This window comes from Cervus canadensis, chromosome 20, assembly GCF_019320065.1.
Source record: "Cervus canadensis isolate Bull #8, Minnesota chromosome 20, ASM1932006v1, whole genome shotgun sequence".
Taxonomy (NCBI): Eukaryota; Metazoa; Chordata; class Mammalia; order Artiodactyla; family Cervidae; genus Cervus; species Cervus canadensis.
This window is the reverse complement of record NC_057405.1, coordinates 38,944,244-38,961,809: the sequence shown is the minus strand read 5'-3', so window position 1 is coordinate 38,961,809 and position 17,566 is coordinate 38,944,244. Positions and strand designations below refer to the sequence as shown.

General features: G+C 39.3%; 1 protein-coding gene and 1 non-coding gene across 5 annotated transcripts in view; both read left to right on the top strand.

The window, feature by feature from the left end:
• Nucleotides 1–17,566, top strand: part of NKAIN2 (sodium/potassium transporting ATPase interacting 2) — a 1,112,863-nt gene that overhangs the window by 973,118 nt on the left and 122,179 nt on the right. The gene's annotated exons all lie outside the window — the stretch shown is intronic.
• TRNAW-CCA lies at nt 10,694–10,765 on the top strand. The gene has a single exon. It is a non-coding gene; the product is annotated as a tRNA-Trp (tRNA).

The window sequence follows — 17,566 nt, the reverse complement described above, 5'->3', positions numbered from 1 at the left end:
GAGGAAGCAGCCCCCCACAAAGCTATCCTGTCGTGCTTCTAAAGTTGTGGGTGGTGATAAGTTTTGACTGCAGCCAGCATATGTCATGATAAGCGTTCCGCTCTGAGCAGGGAATACACACTGTTCTCTGATCAACATCAGCCGTGATTCCCCACTCACCCTCTTCCTCACACGCATTTTGGAACAAACATCAGTAAACACTTGACAGGTGACATATCATCTCTGCCATTTACTGAATCAGAATGCAGCGTAAGAAGACAGTGTTAATTCACTACTGCAGTCACATTCCATTAGCAGAAAAAGGATCATACGTTCCTGTCCCATTTAATGTCATCGTGGCAAACAGAAACTCCTGTGCCTGTGGGTGACAAGATGCTGACATTGCGGTTTAAGTCACTAAGTTGTATCCGACTGTTTGCAATCCCATGGACTGTAGACCGCCAGGCTTCTCTGTCCATGGGATTTTCTAGGCAAGAATATTGGAGTGGGTTGCCATTTCCTTCGCCAGGGGGATCTTCCTGACCTAGGGATCAAACCTGCATCATCTCCTGCATTGCCAGGCAGATTCTTTACCACTGAGCCACCAGGATAAGTCCAGGTATTTCTATGTGGACTTTTTAATGAGACTACTTTACATTACCTATATATGTTTGAATTATCTCTTTGTCCAGATCTGAATCTCTGTCCACAGGTCAATATTTCCCCCATTCAGAGAAGCTATTTTCCTTTTTCTATTTTTTTTTTTTTTTTTTGGCATGGAGTTCACTGGAAGAAAGGAATTTGGTGATGTGTCTACCAAGCCGATCCCACATGAAAGGCTCAGAGAGCTAGGAACCCCATCTAGAGGATGGTGTGTGAGAGCAAGGCGGCAGCCCATCACACACTGTAATCACCCTTGTGGGGGGTGGTGCTTGACCAGAGGGTATGCATCAGATTAAAGAGCCAACACGGGCCTCTGTTCAATCATTCAAGCATATGCACTGGCTTCAAGAGCAAAGACAAAAGAGGCGGCTGTCCTGCTTCACAGAAAGTGGGAAAAATAGTCACTGTGCAGAAAGGTCTGGGACTTGGCAGGAAATGACAAACCCCACAAGGTTCTGGTTCCTTTACGTGGGATTCTGAGGGTTTTACAGAAAGTTGGGGACCTCTGTGATACAACAGAAATCACTGCACTTCCAAAGAAGAATGGGCTCTTTATAGGTGTGTATGCGTAGGCATGCATGTTCTATCATGTCCAACTCTTTGCAACCCCATGGACCATAGCCCTCCAGGCTCCTCTGTCTGTGGAATTTTCCATGCAAGAATACTGGAGTGGGTTGCCATTTCTTGAGTCCCCATGTAAGAAGTTATTAAGTTTCAAAACAATAAAAACATACAAACCAGTAAATTAGGGATTTGTATTTACATCATAAAATATTTTTTCTCTCTTGAGGATTCAACCAAAGTTTTGTTTTCTTAATGATGTATAATGGAATTCAACATATGAATAAAGTTTTAGGAATGTATCAGTTTTTTCATAAAATTGGTTATACTTGCAATCTGGTATCTTTGAAGGTAATAAGATAATAACTGTAAGTCTGCTTGATGGATCACAGCCTTGTCTAACTCAATGAAACTATGAGTCATGCCACATAGGACCACCCAAGACGGATGGGTCATGGTAAAAATTCTGACAAAATGTGATCCACTGGAGAAGGGAATGGCAAACCATTTCAACATTCTTGCCTTGAGAACCCCATGAACAGTATGAAAAGACTTGCTCAATGGACATGAGTTTGAGCAAGCTCCAGGAGATAGTGAAGGACTGGGAAGCCTGGCATGCTACAGTCCATGGGGTCACAAAGAATTGGACATGACTGAGTGACTGAACTAGAACAACATAAGTCTGCTTGAAATTTTATATTTGCACAAATCTACTGAAAATATTTTACATTTTAAAACCTATAGAATTGCAGTCAACAGCCTTACAACTTGTAGCGGAGCGTCCTTTTTAGTCGCTGAATAGTGTCTGACTCTTTTGCAAACCCGTGGACTGTAGCCCGCCAGCCTGCTCTGCCCATGGAATTCTCCAGGCAAGAATACTAGAGTAGGTTATCATTTCCTTCTCCAGAGGATCTTCCTTGGCCCAAGGATCAAATCCACGTCTCTTGCATTGGCAGGCAGATTCTTTACCACTGAGCCGCCATGGAAGCCCTCAGCAGCGTACGGGAACTTGTTAAAAATGCAAATTCTCAGAACCCTCCCCAGACCATTAACCAGAAATGGTGTGACAGGGCCCAGCAACCTTCTTTAATAACTCCTTCAGGCGATGCTGCCGCACAGTACAGTTTGACAACCACGGCCTTAGCAGAATCAAAACAGTTCCTATTGTATTGTGTTTTGAAACATTTGGGGGAGGAGTTGAAAGAAATTTCATAAGTTTATGAAAGAAATTTCATAAAAATATTCAAAACCCATCAAAGAGAAACCAGAAAGAAAATCTGACAAATTTAACCCTTCTAGCCATGGGTTTCTTCTAGCCAAGAGGGTGAAAATACAAGCTCCTTAGTCAGACACAGAACCGTCTTCACAATATGTTCCCTATCTATGTATCCAATCTTTTTCAGCAGCCAGTCAGTCATTTAACCATGTTTCTGAGTTCTTGATATGTTTGGACACATCTGTTTAGAGGTTTAAAATCCACTATGTTGCAGGGCTTCTGAAGATGATAGACTGGCAAATTAAGTAAATAATTAGGTACTTGGAATATGTCTCATGTCACACAAGTGACTTGAAGGTTTAAACATATGGAAGGCTGCTACAGAGAGCTAAGCAACAGAAAAGTTTTGCCTATTTTGGGCCCTGTGGGGAGGTGAAGGATTCGACTTTTAGCTGAAAGGCAAAGAATAATTATAATTAGTAGTAAAACATACATTAAATATGAAAGGTGATTGCTTAATGCAGTGATTTCTCAAAGTATGGTCAATTTGTCATTGTTCAAAACTGAACACTAAAGAACTGTAAACCATCTTATATTTGAAATTGTTTATAAGATGTTATGCAAGCCAAACCAACTGAATCATACAACATAAGCCATAAAAATTGAGAGATTTTAGAGAATTTTCTGGTCAACTCACTATGGAAGTAAAGTGATTTCAAAAAGGATACCTTTCATAATAAGCCAAAATAAGGAGAATAAACTGGTAAGTTTACCATCTCCTAAACTGAGATGACTTCAAGACTTACTAGAGGGAATTCCCTGGCGTTCCAGTGGTTAGGACTCCGTGGTCTCACTGCAGAGGACCTGGGTTCAATTTCTGGTCAGAGAACTAAGATCCCTCAAGCCACATAGTCACATAACAACAACAACAACAAAAGAATCACTAGAGCCTTGATCAAATAAACTAGAAAGAGGTATAGAAGATATACATGAGTTCAGTGTCCTCTACGAATTTCAATATCTCACACTGATTACATGTAAAATTCATAGATTCTATTCTCAGGTCTAAAAGGCAAAGTTTACTGGAGCCTGAGCTATTCTCCAGTTACAGTATCTTCTCATAGAAAGAAAGTGAATTAGCTCACTCGTGTCTGAGTCTTTGCGACCCCATGGACTGTAACCTACCAGGCTCCTCTGTCCATGGGATTTTCCAGGCAAGAGTACTGGAGTGGGTTTCCATTTCCTTCTCCAGGGGATCTTCCCGACCCAGGGATCCAACCAGGGTCTCGCGCATTGGAGGCAGAAGCTTTACCATCTGAGCCACCACGGAATCATAGAGGCTATCAGTTAATAGCATGGACTTTGTAATCAGACAAATCTGGATACAAAGCATAGTTCTGACATACACTAGCTCTGTGTATTTGTTAAATGTGAATATCCTCTAACATTAGCATTCTCATTTTTTAGAATGGAGGTAATAATAAAGAATTAAGGGAAATCCAAGTGAAAAATTCATGGAAAGTGATTATCATTGTGCCTAGTAAAAGACAGAAATACACAATTTTTAAAAATTCTTATATGGATTATTATTATAAAAGTTCCTTCCTCTGAAAATTCTCTTTTTTTAACCAGTAAGTGTACAAATACCCTCTTCCTTCTTAGACCTCTCTCCCATCCGCCACTCAGCCCACCTCTTTAGGTCATCACAAATCACTGAGCTGAGCTGTCCGGGCTTTATAGCAGGTTCCCAATAGCTATCTATTTTACAGTATATGGTACTGTATATATGTCAATGCTACTCTCTCAAGTCATCTCACCCCACCCCCCCGCCCCCAAATTCAGGTTGTGTTTTAAACGCTGCTAAATTTCCAGGAAAGTAACAAAGCAAGAATAGATGATTATTACAGACACCAAGCTATAATGTAGTTTCTAACCTGGTGAGAAGAGAATTGTATTTTGACAGTCAAGGTACTTTACATTCCCGAGTCATGGTTTGTCTTTCAGGTTTACATGAAGATGTGAAAATTCTTCATTTAGATCAAATTCAGGCTGGAAAGGACATGACAGATAGTCTAGGCCAACTCCCTCACTGCATGAATGAGACAAGCCATGACCTGAAAAGGTTAAGTACCCTGACTACCAATATACAATTGTGTTCTCATCAGGCCAGAAACTTCTTCATTAGACCCTGGTGTCTATAATAACCATCTATTGCTGCTGTCACCTTCCCACAAATTTAGCAGCTTAAAACAATATGCATTTATAATCTAACAGTATCTGTGGGGAAGAATTCTGATACAGTTTGGCTGGGTCCTCCACTTCACTCTCTCACAAGGTGACAAACAAGGTTTTGGCCAGGGCTGTGGTCTCATCTGAAGATGGGCTGGGGAAGGATTCACTTACAAGCTGAGTGAGGCCGCTGGCAGAATTCAGTTCTGTGTGAACATAGGACCGAGGGCTTCAGTTTTTTGCTTTAATGATGTCGTGGATTTTCTGGGTGTTTTTTTCCTGCTATTTTCTAAATGTTAATAAAAATAATATAGCCAAGTGTCATTCTTTTATCACCTCCAGTACTTTACCTCAACAGATTTTATATTTATATCCTTTACATTTATATGTCTTTACATTTGAATGTGTCTTTTTGAGCCACACCTGTTTTTGATTCCTCAGGCCCTCTTAAACTTAAGAGAATTCCTCCCTGTCCCTTTTTGCTCCAGCTGGGCTCCTCCTACCTCGTCTTCATCTACAATGCATCTCAGGCTGTGCCTTCCTCCCTGTTGCCATGCTTGCTGTCTCATCTCATCTCACTTGGGTGGTTTTAACAGCTTTCTTTTCAAAGTTACTGACTCCACCACCTCCCTCTTCTGTTCTGTTATTCTATACATTGTAGTCGCACTTTTCCTCCTAAGAACTGTGTACTTATTATCACATAACTTCCTTTTGCCTGTCATTTCAGAATCAAATATTCAAGATGCCCTATCTATGTACCTTATCCTCCTGTCTCAATTTCTTACAAAGGAAAAGAATGCATAAAAGGCTGCAGATTAACTTGTAACTTTTTATATTTCCCTTTAAACCTCCTCCCTTTCCAAATTGCACTATAGGAAATGTTACTTTTATTCTAAATGTGGAATTATGCTTGTCTTTACTTCCATATTTTTGTACTTCAGATTGTCCCCAAATCCCAAATCACTTTTACCAATAGGTAGAAATATCCCCTCCCATCCCCACTGATCAGATGGTGATCTTCACTCTCATCATTACACTCCTGAACTACTTCAACTTAATTTCTATTTAACCTCACTGCTCTCAATCTATCTCCTTTCCAATCAGTAGAAAATACTACAGCCAAAACCAGATTTATTGCCTGCCAGTCCCCAGATTCTGTGTTTGCTCCCTGCCAGTCCGGGACAGAATTCAAATTTTTCACAACTCATCTTTTTGGCCTTTCAGATGAATGTCTACCCTGGAAGTTCAGGCAAACTCAGGGCCATGGCCTCTTACACTGTTTCCATCTTTGTCCCTTATTTTCAGGTTGTGTAGACACTGGTTCCTACATCAGCTCCCTAAACTTTACAAATCTTTTTTGTCCTTCTGTATTACGCAAGCTTCCTTTTCATGTCTACCCCTTCAGAACGTCCACCCTGATCACTCAAGGAATGGGAAAAATTACACACTCAGCATTATCCATCAAAAAATTTGACCTATCTGATTTCTTAACTCTGAGATATTCATCTCCTCTTGTAACATGGAACAAGAACAGTCAGGAAACACAGAGTGGAAAAAAGCACATGGTTAAAATTCAAGTGTGATTTATGGTTTTCCCTTTTGAATATAAATCTTAAAGGACTCAGCTCACTCTTTTATAATCTGTTTTCTATGTCTGGTGTACTATGCTTGTGCAAGAGTCATCAGATGATCAAAATGCAGTTAGTTATATTTTGGAATTTAAATGTCCAGGATAAAAATTTGGAAAGCATTATTTGGACAAAGCTGAGTATTTAACTATCTATTACTAAAGAGATCTAAAACCACCTCTGATATAAAATGAAATACATCTACTAATACATTTGGCTTTCTTTGAAATACTGGCTTAACTTCTATTACAACTAGTAAACTACAATTTACTAATCCATCAGAGAATATTCCATGCTAGCTTTACTTTTCATGAGGCATAAAAGTAGAGTAGAAGGAATATGCAAAAATATATCTTCTATTTTTCTTAGATTTTTATGTAAAGGACTTCAAATTTGTAGATGACATAACAGTCACTGAGTTAAAGTATACATATTCTCATAAAGGTGCTATTGACCCACTCCCATATTATAATCTAAAAAAAAAACATAAAGTAAACATAAAGTTTACTTATGTAAACTTTACATAAGTGAACTAAGTGGGAATGAAATAAAGTAATTTTTTTAAGGTGGATATTTTTCTCATAGAAACTAAGTTTTAATGATTATGGTGAAGGCCCTGGGGACTTCATATATTCTAATCACTAATTATGAAAAAGTAGTCATGTGGCACAAACTCCAGTGATAAGCCAAGATAAACCATGCCTTTGATATGGGAACCATTATTATTTTATGGTTTTAAGTAGCCATCCTATAAGTTGGAGACATTAGTGTAATTTGAACTCATTACAATGAGGGGTCCATTTCACCATGCAGGTCCATTTCACAAGGCAAATCGCCATCTAGCCTATACTTTACACCATACATCTCTCTCAAGTCACATTCATAGAGAAGCATCCATTTGTAAATCTTTGAGGTCAGGGCAGCCTCATTTTGTATAGAAATATACAATATACTGCCCTCAGCAGTATATTCCAGGTTGAAGGTAAATATATCACAAGATGATGTGATAAACAGAGGTATAGAGAAAAGCCCAAAAAATAGAGGAACCCAGATAAGGAAGAGTTAGCCCACTTGACATTAGGAAAGCAGGGGGAAGGCCCCCCTGACTCAGTCTTGAAGATGAGAAGGGTTAGTCAGGAGCAGCAAGTAGAGGGGGAAGAGAAAGGCCAGCATTTGTGTGACTGGAGCATAGGAAGTGCTCTGAGGGGGAGGTGCCAGGAGAAGCCGGAGGGATCCAGAGACACTAAACATGGACACAGGGGTACATCACTCCTTGTAACACCCATTATTTGTGCACTTCCTGTCTCAGGCCCTGTGGGGCGAGCCTGTTGAGAGAAATAATGTCCCCAGGTTGCATCGGTTTCAGTCCTACTCACTTCCTTGTAAACTGTATGAATAAAGGCACATTTTAAAAGCCATTTTTAAAACACATTAAAGAAACAAAGTGGGGGGCATATACTATAGCCATAAAGTCAGTAATCCAAAACAGAGATTTGCATCTCACACACATCATTCTATCAAGTGTTTTATGCATTTGCTTAAAAGCACTTCTATTTGCATATATGAACACTTAATATATGATATGTAGTTAAAGAATGTGTGTGATTATATATATATATATATATCTTTATTGAGCATTATCTGCAGCAAAAAAATTATGAAATGTTCTGTACCCTGGCATCCAGGATTCTGTCCTGGCACACATGGTGAGTAGGAATAGTAGTTGAAGCTCACTCATGCAATCATTTTAATGAAACCATCACAATCAGGCATTCTGCAAAGCAGTACTCTATTCTTCTGTCCATTAAATACATCTCGCATCCCTTTCAACTCTGAATAAATTGCACAGGCAGGGTTATTTACCAATTGGAACTGGCAGCGTTAAATTAGCACTGGCTGATGACTAGACTTTTGCCCAATGAACTTTATGTGCCCCCATTGAATCCGTTTATTGTTGCTGTTCTTACTTTGGAACATGACTTCCCTAGAAAGCATTTCTTCATTCAGCCTCTGTGCTGGAACAGACAACAGCTTGAAGCCAGCAGCTGCTCTTGAACAAAGCAGGTAGAGAGGCAAGAAAGGCTGTTGAATCCATAACAATAAGCACATCATGACATAATTACAGTAAATCTCCAGAGTGACCTGCACACACTCAAAGCCATATGGTTATTTTTGGTGCTGGAAATGTGTAGCCGGGAGCCAAAGTTTAATCTAACCACTTTCCACTGTATTCCTGCTAGCATGAAATTGATTTTTTTACCCAGAAAATTAACATGAATATTTATTGACAGAAGTGAAGGCTATATTTGCACAGTCAGCTAACAGTGCTAGTAGTTTTAAGAAAAACATTTGAATTTTGTTTCACTTGAAATATATGAATAGGTGAATAGAAGTTTCATCTTTTTTTTTTCTTCTGAGTTGGGTCTGTTTACTTTTTTATTACTCCAGTAGTACTTTGTAATATACAGTACATGCCTTTGAACCTCTCTACCCACCTCCAATTTTGGATGGCGTTCTTTCAGTGATGCACAGAAGGACTGTTCTCTGTTTCTCTTAATGTCTTGATTTGACTTTGACCAGATTAATAAGATTTACTGCTACTATAGCCTTCCCAGGAAAAAAAGATTGTTAGTATGGTCAATAACTTGTGGTCTGTCAAAATTTAATAAACTGCCCTCTTTACTCTTGCTTCTCAAAATAATTTATCCCGCAGAAGATTGAGATACATACATACGCTGTCAGCCCAGAATCCCAGCTTCCTAAACTCCCTGCAGGGTTTTCTGGAACAAATCTAGTCTTATTTGCACAATGGGATAAATCTCAGATAAATATAAATATTCCATCACTCACCTATAAATATTTTTAATGCAGTCCCACCTATTGGTGTCATCTGTGAAAGGTTCAGGAGGGTTAAATGTTGTTCTGCGCATTTATGAAGTACAGTAGTCCCATCTTGATGACCAAATTCTAGACCATGTCCATCCTAAACCTAAAGTCCTGGAGGATACTGAGCAATCTGCCTGGTGACTTAAGGGAGAATTTATTTCCAGAAGACAATGATGCATACAAAATATCCCATTGTAGAGTCATATTAAAAGAAAATAAAAATGGAGGGCAAATGTTGATAAAGTAGGAGGGCTCAAAGAGCACATGGGCTCATATAGGAAAGGGAGCCAAAGACAAACTGATTTTCTTCAGTTTTCTCCCTATACTGTATTGGAACAAGTTTTCTCCCTACGCTGTGTTGAAGCCATGAGCTATCTCCAGTACCCTGTGGGATTGAAAATATGCCCCCAGATGTTCTGTCTTCTGGAAAATATAATGGGGGTTCTTCATTCCTGCCTAATACTAGGCCTTTCTTAGGCCGTCATCATGGTGTGTGTGTGTGTGTGTGTGTGTGTGTGTCTGTGAGTGTGTGTGTGTGTGTCTGTGTGTGTTAGTCACTCAATCATGTCCGACTCTTTGCGACCCCATGGACTGTAGCCTGCTAGGCTCCTCTGTCCATGGAATTATCCAGGCAGGAATACTGGAGTGGGTTGCCATTTCCTTCTCCAGGGGATCTTCCTGACTCAGGGATCAAACCCAGGTCTCCCGCATTGCAGGCAGATCCTTTACTGTCTGATCCAAGCTCATCATGGGAAACCAAATAAATCCCTGGCAACAGAGGCAAACATTTAACTCTCTCTGCCACCTTACCACATTAAACTGCTGAAACTGCAGCCACGCTTAGGTCCCTTCTAGAGAATCAAAGAAACTCGCATGTTATCTCATGGGCTCAGTTATACATATATATCTGGACATGCTAGTCACTGAGTCATGTCCAGCTCTTTGCGACCCCATGGACTGCAGCCCACCAGGATCCACTCTCCGTGGAATTCTCCAGGCAAGAATACTGGTGTGGGCTGCTGTTGCCTTCTCCAGGGGATCCTCTAACCCAGGGATCAAACCCAGGCCCCCTGCATTGAAGGAAGATTCTTTATGGTCTGAGCAACCAGGGAAGTGTGTGTGTGTGTGTGTGTGTGTGTGTGTAAAAAAGTCTATTCTATTCAGGAAGAAAACGAGCAATAGCTGTACCAATCAAGACGACTGAAATAAAACAACACAGGTAACTTGTTCAACAGCAGAGAGAAGCAGGACTTATTTAGGCCACTGTTTTTTCATTGTCACTTTTATGAATATGAGTTCCAAATAAGTTCACTTGGGACTTACTTAAGTGTCTCAGTAAGCAAACAAGGCTTTAAAAAAAAAGAAAAGGGATCTCTTCTACTGACTCACTGCACAACCTTCAGTGAGTTATTTTCACATCACCTCTGTCACCATTATAAACCAGAAATCATAATATTAATCAGTTCTCTCCCAGAGCTTTCATTAAGTCTTGAAAAGCATTTTAAAATTTAAAGTCAAGTCACTAAGGGCTTCCCTGGTGGCTCAGAGGTTAAAGTGTCTGTCTCCAATGCAGGAGACCCAGGTTCGATCCCTGGGTTGGGAAGATCCCCTGGAGAAGGAAATGGTAACCCACTCCAGTATTCTTGCCTGGAGAATCCCATGGACAGAGGAGCCTGGTAGGCTACAGTCCACGGGGTTGCAAAGAGTCAGACATGACTGAGCAACTTCACTTTTCACTTTCAAAGTCACTAAAAGTCTAATAGTCAGAACATGTAACTTGAGCTTCTGAGGAATCCCCAGGCCTTATAATGACCAAAGCAAATCAACTAGATTTCAGAATGCACACAAAGGTAACTGTTCAAAGGCAATAAATGATTAAAAAAAAAATTGTGGCAGAATGTGTGGGAATCAGAAGAAAAATAAGGAAAAATGCCTTGAATTGATAAATATCATTAAATTAATTAGATAATGTCTTTGGCTTACTCCTTGGTTACTGAATAGATTTTTAATCTAATGGCTCATTAGCCATCTAATACCTAACATAGATCCTGAGTTTTTATCTCATAATTTGTTCCATCGTATGAAATATTTATTATTTTTTATATTGCAGTTGTAAGTACACTTATGTATCTCTATTACACTAGAGCTCTCCTAAATGGTAAACATTATGACACTTTAATACTTACTCTGCATAAACAATGCTTTTATGAACCCACACCATTGGCAGAAGCCAATGTGGGATGTCAGACCCACAAAATAAACGTAGGTTAAGAGACATTTGTTATTTACAGCACTTAAGCTAACTTTTCCTACCTGTATTGATTCTATCCCAAACTGCTAAATTTTATTATTCTTATAAAGTATAGAGATAGCATGTAAAAGACTGAAAGCAAAAGAAGAAAGGGGTGGCAGAGGATGAGACGGTTAGATAGCATCACCAACTCAGTGGACATGAATTTGAGCAAATTCCAGGAGAGAGTAAAGGACAGGGAAGTCTGGCATGCTACAGTTCATGGGGTCGCAGAGAGTCAGAGATAGCTCAAGTGACTGAACAGCCATGCAGATAGTACTATTTCTATTTGTACTAACAGAAATCAGAATGAGATTATTTCAAAAAATACTTCCTTGGGGAAGAACTCAGGCCCTCAGTTTGTCCTGCCCTTTTGAATTCTTGTATCTTACACCCTGACAGTGCATGGACTTGTAACCCAGCTCTGCAACTGGACCATTTAAACGGGCCAGAAATGACATCTGTGTGTCCTACACTCAGAAGTCTTGGTTTGGTGGGGTTGTGCCATCTCTGATTTGATTAAAATACACCTGTGGCCAAACAGGTGATGAAACATGAGGCAAATACACAGTGACAGATGGATTAAGACTGTCATAACTGTAAGTTTTACTCGATTATAATTTTCACAGGTTCCAGGTGATTTCTATTTTTTTTTAATGGCTTCACTCATCTCGCTCATCCCAGTGGACCTTGAAACAGAAGCGAGTTACTTCCTGGTGTCTGTCTAGGCCAGTCTGCAGTGTGGGCACTTGAGAGAGTTGTGCTGTGAAAAAGCAATTAGCTTCTTGAGTCTAGGGTGCCATTTAGAATATCTAAGTGACTGTGCTTCATCATAAAATTGACCTTTTTAATTTTTTATGCCAGAAATTTCCACTAAGTGTTAGTATAAAAAAAAGTACAGCTTCGGGGAAAATAGGAAAGGCATGGGAAGGAGGCGTGAACGACGGCGCTACCCTGAAGAAAAGCTGAAATCACCTCCACTTGGATCTAATAAATACCATGTCATGAAGGACCCTGTGCTTAATTTTTAAATAATTGGTATCATTAAGTAACATAACAATGACATAGAAACACCAGAGCTGTGTTAAGAAACAGGCAGGCAGTGTATCTTAGATTTACAACCAACTTACAGTCATGCAGGATAATTGCTTTGCTCTCTAGAAAAGAGGTTCTTTTCTCATTACTTTTGACTGTCATTTCTACGCTGTAATCATCTTAATGTGATAGTAATTTATGTACTGTATTTTTCAAAGCTGTATCAAATTTGCCATTTTAATTTCCCTGTCCAACTCCGATGTTTCAGCAGGGGAAAAAAAGTCATTGTTGGTAGAAAAGAGGAAGGCACATTATTTTGGAACAGAAGAATTGCCACAAAAGGTCATCAGAGTCATCCATGCAGCCCGTAGCTCTGTCACGGCCAGGGAAAACACATAGTATTTTCTAGAATAGTGTAGGGGCAGTATAGGATAAGGATTACGTGTTGTTACCTATGTTTCAGTCCTAGCAACTCCACTTTTTAGCTATGGGACATTGGGTAACTTTTTTAACCTTTTTTGGTGCTTCAGCTTCCCTGTCTGTACAATGGGAGTACAATCTAGTTGATTGTTATTATATGTGGACCCTCAAGGTTAGGGGTTTACAGAAACAATTTTCTGTCTCTCGGAGTCCTGTGGGTTGCCCAAGCTCAGCCACATGGGCCTGGTTTGGGGAGCTCCGTCAGATGATGGCAAGGGCTGCGGCTGGAGTCGTCTGAACTGGGCATCCAGGATGGCTCATTCTCATAGGCTGCAGTTGATGCCAGCTGCCCCTGGGGGCTCGCTCACTCTGGGGTGAGCCAGAATGCCTACTCATGTACCCTGGACCATGTACCTCTCCACGTACCTGGACTTCTAGCATGGCAGCTTACTGTGGAGGGCAAGAGTCTTCCAGGAGGCTGCCTCCTGTGAGACCCAAGAGAAAGCTGAGAGGCTTTTAGGAACTAGACTTAGAAGTCCCAGCTTCATGAAGTGAAGTAGACTCCCTATCCTGATGGTGTGCATGCTACGTTGCTTCAGTCATGGCTAACTCTTTGTGACCTTATAGACTACAACCTACCAGGCTCCTCTGTCCATGGATTCTCCAGGCAAGAATACTGGAGTGGGTTGCCATGCCCTCCTCTGGGGGATCTTCCTGACCCAAGGACTAAATCCACAGTCTCTTACATCTCCAGCACTGGCAGGCAAGTTCTTTACCACTAGCCACCTGGGAAGCCCCATCCTGATGGAGAGAGTGACAGATCACCTTGTAGAAGAGCAAGTGGGCTGAGAGAGGTCACTGCAGTCATATCTGGGCAATAAGATCTTCCACAAGATAATAATTATAGTATCTTCCTCATAAGGTTTGAGGGAGGACTATATGACTTAACAAAACTAAGCAAATATTTAGAACAGTGCCTGACATATCTTAAGCCCTCAATAAATGTTGTCTTTTATGTATGGATGGACTGTGAAAAAAGCTGAGCACCAAAGAATTGATGCTTTTGAACTGTGGTGTTGGAGAAGACCCTTGAGAGTCCCTTGGACTGCAAGGAGATCCACCCAGTCCATCCTAAAGAAGATCAGTCCTGGGTGTTCATTGGAAGGACTGATGCTAAAGCTGGAACTCCAATACTTTGGCCACCTCATGTGAAGAGCTGACTCATTGGAAAAGACCCTGATGCTGGGAGGGATTGGGGCAGGAGGAGAACAGGATGACAGAGGATGAGATGGCTGGATGGCATCACCGACTCGATGGACATGAGTTTGAGCAAGCTCCGGGAGTTGGTGATGGACAGGGAGGCCTGGCGTGCTGTGATTCATGGGGATGCAAAGAGTCGGACACGACTGAGCGACTGAACTGAACTGAACTGATTAATATGATCCCCCAGAACCTGGAATGTTTGGCATTGTATCCTGGTATCTTTATCCTCCCTGCTATTTGTAACTATGATCTTGTCCTTCTAATATTTGAAAATTAACATTTACAACATGTACCTACTCTTGCAGACAGGGGAAAAGAAATATTTACTGATTTTTCAGGCCTGAGTGAATATGTAATTATTCACTGTTTGTATTCTTCATAGTTTATAGGTTGTGGAATATTTCCTCTTGAGGAGCTGCTTTCTATATTGCTGAGTCAATACCATCCTTCTGTGCCCTTCTGACTGTAGTTCGTTGCCTCTAGCTGTGACTGGTGACAGCATGTAGGGTTCATTCTGCAAAGGGTCAATTCCAGTGGTGGATAAAATCTCATAAGTGAAGACAAGATGATCATATTTTTAAAAATTGAAACAGTTCTCAGCCCAAAGCATAGTATTTTTATCTTGAACTTCGCATTGCTATAAAAAGAAAGAATTCAATGTAATGTGCAAAATCTTAGTCTCATAGTCAAAAATACTGCAAAAAATAAAATGAAGATAAACAATACCAATAGAGTACAGTTTTATTGGTATTAGATCTAAAAACAAATAGAGGGAAATTTTAAGTTTTCTTTTCTTTTTCTTGCCCCTTGCTACTTAAGATTTAGAATCTAGCAGGATTCTTTGCTTGCAGCAAATACTAAAAGCAATGTGAGTTTATAAAGATGACTCACTGATATATTTTTAATTTCACATTTTGATGGCTTCCAACACATCTCATTACTAATATTCAGAATAACCTATTTTCACTCTTTTATGTGAGTGACTCTAATCATTGTTCTACAGATGAACATTATGGGAACTAGATGAAAAATCAGGCAAAATCATGGAAGTCACAAGGGAAAATAACCCATGCATTAAGTATTTTAAAAGGATCTCACCAAGATGTGGGAAAGAACACTTAAAAATATACTTCCCTCTGAATTGATTAGTATTACTTTTGTTCACTCGGCATCTCGTTAATAAAAACCCAAGGTGTTGAGTTACATCAGTAACTCTCTTCCAAAAGCAAGAGGTTCATCACAGGTTAGAAATTATAGTCACAAGGTGGAGGACTTTATATTCAATACATAGTTCAGCCTCTTGTAAATGTCAGATAATTAACTACGGCCTCAGTTTGCAAACGGTTAGCATGATGTTCTTCTTTTTATCTGACTTCTTCAAAGATGAACTAATAATTTAGGTAAATGATAGTGCCTCCTAAAACCATTACAAGTCAGTTCAGTGACGTTTACCTAGAAGCTGGCTGACACGCACTGAGAGTTAAGTGAAACATTAGATACCTGACAGAAACTAAATCTAGAGGAAAAAATGCACCTTAAAAAATGTTGGTGTCCTAACACAGAAGTTCATTTCCCAACCTCAGACAATGTGATATTAGGGTGATTTCCTTGGATTCCAAGGTAAAGTAATACACTAGTTCAGGCTCTTCTAGAAAACATCTCTTTTCTGATCTATAAATACTGAAATTAGAATGCTTTTTAAATAATGTTTTAGAAATTTGAAACTGTGAAAAGTAAGTCTTATAAAGCTTTCAAAACTAAGCTTATTGTAAATTATTTTATTTACTCATAGAGTACTGTAATCTAGAATTTTTGGCACAGAAATTAAAACCCTGGTTGATTAAACTAAGGACATATACATGTATCAACCAGACCGTATACTTTTTTTTTTTTTAATCTGGGCAACAAGGTTTCTGAAGGCCAATTCACTATGACTTCCTTTGTTTGAGCTGATTAAGCTCAAACACCTATCCATATGGATTTTATAGATAAGTTGAAATATACTCAGATTATTTATATATGTACTTATTTATGTACTTATATATGTACTTATTATGACTTTAGTAGACAGACTTGTTCTCTGTCTACTAAAAATCTGAGAAAGCTTTATAAAAATCAAATAACACAACAAAATGTGCTTAGTCATTCAGTCATGTTCGACTCTTTGTGACCCCATGGACGGTAGCCCACAAGGCTCCCCTGTCCATGGGATTCTCCAGGCAAGAATATCAAAGTGGGTTGCCATGCCCTCCTCCAGGGGATAGATAGTCCCAACCCAGGAATCAAACTCAGGTCTCCCACATTGTAGGCAGATTCCTTAATGGCTGAGATACCAGGGAAGTCACACAACAAAATACCATCAAAAAATAAATGGAAAAGCAGCTAATTAAAGGAAACAGAGAAGTAAGTAGATGTAATTTGTTAAGTGGAATCTATTACCCATATCACTGATTTAATAACAGTTTCTCGGGGGAAAGAAACATAAGAAATGTAAACAAACTTTTCTTTTTCTAATCAGTATTAACATAGATTCATGTGTGTTGGTTTTTGTGTGTCATTACCAAAGTCTGAATCTTTGCATTTCTCACATTAACAATCTAAACATTTTTGGAATTGTTTTTGACCATCAGCAGTTCTGCCATGAGGGTCATTTAGTTTTATATATTTATCAGAACTATTATATAACTCTGATATGCAATAATAGAACATATCCAAATAAAGATGTCACACCATTTTAGGATGCTTTGGAAATAATATTAGCTCTGTCCCTCCATCCTCAATTGGGTGAGTCATACTAAGCTCTGGAACTAAAGTGAACCCACACAGGACAGCCATAGAGATTCAAAGACCCTGGACATGGCTATACAGTTTTATCTGTCTGTATCTTTAAAGCATTACAACTCAGAGAATAGTTTAAAATTGGGTTACATTTAACTGACAGATACAAACAGATGCAAGTATAGTTATATATTCATATTTGCCTATATACCAAATAAACATGATTGAAATGCCATAAAATATCAAAATCAGACAAACAAAACATTCTGAACTGCTTCAGAATCCTTTCTGAATATTTAATATTTATTTCTGGTGGATAACCAAAAATATATGCATGGAATTTCATGAAAATATTCACCTTATAAATCATAGATATGGAAGTTCAAAGTTGTGAAGTGTGACACATTTGCACTTAAATATATAAGGACAAACAACAAAAAGACCCCTTTTGTTGACTTGAATGATTAGTAAGCATTGTGAACTGTCTTCATGAATCTCATATCTGGCTAACATGAAGAGCCAGCAAATTCCTGCCAACATTGTTTTCATTTTCTTTCACAATGGGACTTCTTTAGATACATTACAGAACTTAAGTGTCAGAAAAAGGCAGTATGTAGC